Below are 6,896 nucleotides of genomic sequence, written 5' to 3'. Positions count from 1 at the left end.
CTCACAGGTCAAAGGCTGTAACAGTATTATGGAACCAGGCCCTGTTTTGCCCAAGGCACAGTATGCCAATCACCGAAACAATAAGTTTTGCAAAAGAAAGCATTTGAAAGGTGACCAAATGTGGAGGGGAAATCCAAGACTCAAATCCACCTCCCTGAAGTTAGAGTCTGGGAATATTTATGGGATTAAAGCAGCTAGGTGATTAAAGGTGTGGATAAAAATGAATGGACCTGAAATAATCAGCCTTCATGGCTCTCTGTGGACCACATGCTCAGAAAATGGTAGTGTTAGTATGATCTTAAGGCAGTCAGAGGCCACAGTGGATACAAAGGCAGATGCAACGTGAGGCCTTAACTCAGGACCATTACCCATTGACAGTGTGTAACAGCAGTCCACTTCATGTTTTGAAGATAGCCCTTGGTGCTCTGCCACTGCAACTTATTTTTAAAACAGATATGTTTCTTTCTCTCCCTCTTTTCCTACTCCTTCCTAATCTCAGGGGAAACAGGATTACCTTTCTTCCTCATTCCAGGCAGATTAATCTGTTCCTGAGTACACACCCACCATAGGAACAAAGTAATGCAGACTTTGGGGATGGTACCAGAAGATCTCAGAAATGACTATCTCCTAAATTAACATTGAGTTACAATTACAACAGAGAACACTACACTGGAATGTAGCCTTTGAATCACCTCTTTTAAAAGCCCCCTGTTCCTGCCAATGGGCAGAACCACAGCCTTTGAAACAAGAGTTCCTGGTGTTTCTCCTTTGCTATCAAAGCAATAAATCTCCTTTTTCTCAAAACTATGAAAGCACAACAAGCATAGTTGTATTCTTTTCTCCTCCCAAACAATCTTATCAAGCATCATAAAAGCTGGGACCCCTTTGACAAGAATAAACCAGATGAGAGAATGAGACTGTTGGGGATCACCACAAAAAGGACAGGAGACCCACATACTTCTGGACCCTCATCCTGTTACTCTTTAAAAGCATGCTGTGTGTGCTCTTCCACCCCCAACCCCGTGCTCTCTCAGCAGCTACAACAGCCCAACCTTATCACAAGGCGGGGATGTTTGTGCAGGAGGAAGGCTCCCATTGAAGAAATACAGCAGTTTCCAGGATAAGCCAACCACCCACTCCTCAAGGTCAGGATGTTTGCGCAAGGAAAGATTACTGGACTTTAGCCCACCCCAGAGAATCAGTAAGTGCCAACATCTCCCTTTGTTCTGGGAGCTGCCTGTTCCCCGTCTCAACCAGCACTGCCTCATTACAGCTGAAGCCCCAGTTAAAAGCCTTGCCGAGGTGAGCTTCCCTGGTTTGATTTTATTTTTACCATGATCCGGTCAGAAGTTCCTATCTCAGGTATCAATCTGAGGGTGGAGTTTGGGGCACTTTAACATGAAAATACCATCCACAGGACCAAGTGAAGAGTATTTTTCCACAAAAACAGCCTCAAAGTCTTAAGAACCAACTGAGGCAACCCTTATCATAGCCATGTTGTAACACTGAAGCCAGATTTAAAATTAGGCAGTCAGGGTAGTTAGGTAAATCGGGTCTAATATCGAGTAAGATCTAAAATGGAGGCCATGTTGAGAATGAATTCCGGAAACGCGGGAAAACTCATGGAATGTTAATGAAGTGGGCTGGGCGGGGGTGGGGGAAGCCCTAGGCCCAAAGTCCATCCCAAAGAAATGTAATGAACTGCCCTAGGAGATTTGAAGATAGCCCATCCCAAAGAAATGTTAATGAAGTCCTTCCAGCCCAGATTACTTCTTTGGCCCACCTGTGTCCCACCCCTCTGGCCTTCCAACCTACATTCCATCACTGAAAGAACTATAAAAAGGGGAAACAACCGCACTTCCACAGATTCCACTTCTTGGGTCCCCTTCTTCCTCCAGGAGAAGTCTTTTCTGCTGTCCTTTAATAATCTTCTAATTTCTACTCTGACCTTGCCTCTGCATGCTTCTCTGGTTTTATTCTTCAACATTGGGGAAGCAAGGACTCCTCACCAGTCAACATTGGTAACAACACTGGTTCACTTTGCACTTTGTGTTCTTAGCCCTTGGTCCTCTGCCACTGCAGTTTACTTTTAAAAAGATGATTCTTTCTCTTCCTCTCTCCTTCCTTTTCCCTAATCCCTTTTCCTCCCTCATCTCTAGAGAAACAAGATTACCTTTCTTTCCCATGCTAAACAAAATTATTTGTCCTTGAGTACACACCCACCACAAGAACAACGTGATTCAGACTTTGGGGATGACACCAGATCTCAGAAATGATTATCTCCCAAATTAACAAGTAGCCTTTGAATCACCTCTTTAAAATCCCTTGTTCCCCCTAAAGGGCAGAATCACAGCCACTGGGACATAAGTCCCTTGAAACTTCTTTTTCCTTTTTCTCTTTATTGGACTGGCATCCAGGACAAGGACCAAGCTTTTGCTGACAATGTGTCAGAGGTGTTATCTACAACAAAACTGGGGGATAATAGTTCAGTTACATGACCTCCAGAATTACTGTTATTCTATTTATTTATTTATTTATTTGGTACCAGGGATTGAACCCAACTATGCTTTACCACCGAGCCACATCTCGTCATTTTTACTTTTTATTTAAGACAAGGTCTAAGTTGCTGAGGCTAGCCCCAAACTTGCAATCCTACTGCCTCAGCAATCTAAGTTGCTAGAATTACAGGTGTGTGCCACCATACCTGACAAAAATTATCATTTTTTTTCATACTGCCAGGGGTGCTTAACCAGTGAGCCACATCCCTGGTCCTTTTAATTTTATTTCATTTAATTTGAGACATCAAGTAGGATAGTGCCTTGCTGAATTGATGAGGTTGGCCTCAAATTTGCAATCCTCTTGCTTCATGCTCCCAAATCCTTAGTATTACAGATGTGCCCTATACCATGCCTACCTTAGAATTATTCACCACACTCAAGCAAGAATTATCAATTTTTAAAGCCAGCTGAAAGCAACCAACTAAGGGGGAGCATGGGGGTTCACAGAGACACAAAAAGCACAAAGGTTGGTTAGCATAAATGAGACTAGGCCAGCCTTGTTCTTGGTTCATACTTAACAAAATTAAGATTCTTTCCTCCCATGGAGACTGAGGTCTATTCTTTTGATAGTTAAATTTCTGAGGAGAATGGTTCTCAGATCCTCTAAAAATATTTGTGAACTGCAAAAGATACGCAGTTACAATTGCAAGCCTTTCTTCTGGTAAATGCCCAGATCCTGTGGTCATGAGCAAAGACTAGTTTTTCAACAATGACAGGGCTTGGAAAATGTCCTGGACTATATAGTCCATAGAACAAATTTAATAAGTTTGTGAAATGATTATATTTTGCTTTTTTTTTTTTAATATTTATTTTCTAGTTTTCGGCGGACACAACATTTTTGTTTGTGTGTGGTGCTGAGGACCGAACCCGGGTCGCACTCATGCCAGGCGCGCGCGCTACTGCTTGAGCCACATCCTCAGCCCTCTGTTTTACTTTTAAAGACTTAAGATTTGTAGTTTTTTTGAGCAAAGTAGCTGACTCCTTTCAGTAATATTTCCTATTCCTTTCTTTTGGTCATGTGGATTGAACTCAGGCACTCAGCCATATCCCCAGCCCTATTTTGTGTTTTGTTTAAAGACAGGGTTTCATTGAGTTGCTTAGTGCCTTGCTCTTGCCGAGGCTGGCTTTGAACCTGTGATCCTCCTTCCTCAGTTTCCTCAGCTGCTGGGATTAAAGGTGTGCACCACCACACCCACAGTGTTTCCTTTTCTTTTCTTTTTTTTTTAAGAGAAAGAGAGAGAGAATTTTTTAATATTTATTTTTTAGTTTTCGGCGGACACAACATCTTTTTTTATATGTAGTGCTGAGGATCGAACCCGGGCCACACGCATGCCAGGTGAGTATCGCTTGAGTCACATCCCCGGCCCAGTGTTTCCTATTCTAATAAACATTCAACATAAGCAGAATCTCACCATCAGACAATAATAATACCTTTTCTATACTTCTTTATACATTTTAAAATTTTATTCATTGTATTTTGTTACTGGGGATTGAACCTAGGAGCACTTTTATTGAGCTACATCCCCAGATCTTTTAATTTTTAAATTTTGAGAGAGGGTCTTGCTAAATTGCTGAGGCTGGTCTCGAATTTGCAATCATCCCTTCTCAGGGATTATAGATATGTGCCACCCACCCAACTCCCTACAATTTTAACTAAGTTTCTCAGAGGAAACAAAGTATCTCTGAGAATCTGAGAAACACAGTAGCCATGTTGAACATTTTAAAACAAAACCAAAAACAAAGTAACACCACATCAAATTCTCTGCATATAGTTGATTGTTTCTATAGAACAACTTCCCAGTTTTTCGTTTTTTGTCTTTTGTGATACTTTTCATGATTCCAGGTAAACTGCTTTGCCACATGCCCTTGGATTTGAATTTGGCTGGTTGTTTCCTCATGATTAGATTAGGGTTAAACACTTTTCTAGGAATAGTCCAAAGGAGATGAGTCCTTCTCCATGTTTCACACTCAGGGGCACATGATGCCCAAATATATATATTTTTTAAAGAGAGAGAGAGAGAGAGAAAATTTTAAATATTTTTTAGTTCTCCGTGGACACAACATCTTTGTATGTGGTGCTGAGGATCGAACCCGGGCCGCACGCATGCCAGGCGAGCGCGCTACGGCTTGAGCCACATCCTCAGCCCCCAATGCCCAAATATTTATTGACCAATTATTGGTTAATTTTGATCATTTGGTTGAGGTGGTGTACACTAGTTCTCTCCATTGTAAACTTACCTTTACACCCTCAAAATTAACACATCTGTGCAATAATTATTTGGCAATAGAGCATCCTTAATAAGAAATATTACAGCCTGTAATGTGTTGTGGCACAGGCCTGTAATCCCAGCAACTAGGGAGGCTGAGGCAGAAGGATTACAAGTTCAAAGCTGGCCTTAACAATTTAGCAAGACCCTCAGCAAATTAGTGAGATCCCATCTCAAAAAAGGGGATGGAGGGTGGCTGGGGATGTGGTTTAATGGTTAAGCCCTGGGTTCAACTCCTGATACCAAGAAAACAAACCAAACCAAAACAAGCCCCCCTCCCCCCAAGAATCCCCCGCTCCCCATATTTCAACGATGTTTCATAGGGGAAAAGGCCCATAACTAAATTTTGTTGGAGTTAGGATTATTTTAACAAACCTCTAGTGCGCACTCACTGAACTGTTATGCTAGGTGAGGTGATAAGTAAAACTAAAATGGTAAACATGTTCCAGCGAAAAAATGTATCAAATGCTAAATGGGATTTGGACACTGGAGGCCTGGACACACAATCGCGAGGCCCTGCTGCAGGAGTCCAGACAGGTGCAGCACATTAGACAGCAAGTCCATGTGATTAAAAAACCAGCTTTCCGAACTCACCACCAGATGCTTTAAAGGGAATTTTATTTGGATTGATTTAAATTACACACGCGGAGACTTCTGCCTCACGGAAAGGTCTCTCCACCGGCCAGTACGTCCCACAGGACCGGGTACTGTTCCGCAGCCACACCGTAAACCACCGCCCAGCTCGGAGGCAGGGCCGTCGTGCGCCTGGAGAACGGTTACTTACAGTTGCGACACAGCAACGCTTTACGGTTTCGTATGCTCGTGTCACTGGACACTTTTGAGAAAAGCCAAGCCTGTGACTCCCTGCCGCGGGAAGCAGGGGCGGGTGCTGTTACTGTTGTGCCTCCAGACAAAGAACCAACACCTAGCGCACAATTAAAGTTTAGAAAGTCGGGGAGCGAGGGTCTTCCGCGGTTCGCTTCACGGGTCGAAGTGCAGGCGGGCGGGGCGGCTACAGGGAACGGCCGCGGCGTACCTGCCCCGCACTCTGCCCCCAGCCTTCGGGGCGAGAGCCGCTGACCGGCTAGCAGCGGGCTGGGGGCTAGGCCGCAACAGCAGTCTCGCCATTTCCACCCCGGGTCCCCAGGTGGCCACTCCCCGAACCGCGGGGGAGGCCGCTGGCTGGAAGGCCCCTCCCCTCTGCCTAGCTCGGAGATATGGGGTCCTCGGCCTTCCTCAAGTACGACGCCAGGAGGCACCCATAGTCATTTCTGGGAAACCGGGCAGCAGAGCGCGGGGGTTGGGGAGGCGGGCCGGAAATGTGGCTGGCGGACCGGAAGAATTGACGCCCAGCCCTATGACTGTGCTGTGGTCACGGCTCCCTCCGCCGTGCTCCGCAGCCGGATCTAACTCGCCCGCCCGCTGCGTCCGCCGGATTCTGCGCAGGCGCGGCAGTGACGCGCCCTCCCATCGGGCCCCGCGCTGCCCCCTGTGACGTTAAGGCGGCGTCCTTGGCCGCGTCCGCCGCGGGGGGTTGGGGGTTGGTCACACGGCTAGCGTAGGTTTCCCGACTCTGGTGCTGTGCGTCGCGTGCGCTGGAGCCCAAGTCCGGGAAGCGTTCTGCAACCGTCCGGCCGAGCGAAGCTTAATGGGGATTTAAACGCGCGAGACTCACAGCTTATCAGTGCGCACGCCGGTCAAGGGGACCCGAGGCCGCGGTCGCCCGCCTGGCTTTCCTGGCCCCGGGCTCGGTTCCCTTCAGAGCTCCCTGCCGTCCCGCCTGTTTCCTCTGTCTGTAACTTCCTGTTCTGTTTTCTCGATGTTTGAGTCAGCCTTTTCTTCCTCTTAAATGGCCATGAAAAGAAATAGCAGAATTTGGAAAGTTTATTTTCATAAGGGTGCAAAGGTCAAAATATGAAGATCTCGGTTGGGTTCTAGTAATACTTAATTCCACGAAATAAAGTGCTAATGATGGACTGAGCCAAGAAAAGACTGGAGAAAGAAATGAGCAAAAAGCAGATTCGTCCTTTTGAGGACGAACTTTCCTTGTGAGGCAGGAACAGGGGGACCG

General features: G+C 45.9%; 1 long non-coding RNA gene across 1 annotated transcript; it reads left to right on the top strand.

Annotated features, from left to right (window-relative positions):
• The first annotated feature begins 824 nt into the window (after window positions 1-824).
• LOC144376287 (uncharacterized) lies at window positions 825-6,691 on the top strand. The gene is made up of 2 exons (XR_013436580.1): window positions 825-1,302; window positions 3,376-6,691. It is a non-coding gene; the product is annotated as an uncharacterized LOC144376287 (long non-coding RNA).
• The last annotated feature ends 205 nt before the right edge of the window (window positions 6,692-6,896 follow it).

The sequence above is a fragment of the Ictidomys tridecemlineatus genome, chromosome 3, assembly GCF_052094955.1.
Source record: "Ictidomys tridecemlineatus isolate mIctTri1 chromosome 3, mIctTri1.hap1, whole genome shotgun sequence".
Lineage (NCBI taxonomy): Eukaryota > Metazoa > Chordata > Mammalia > Rodentia > Sciuridae > Ictidomys > Ictidomys tridecemlineatus.
The sequence above is the reverse complement of the archived record's forward strand: the minus strand, read 5'-3'. Positions and strand labels throughout refer to the sequence as shown.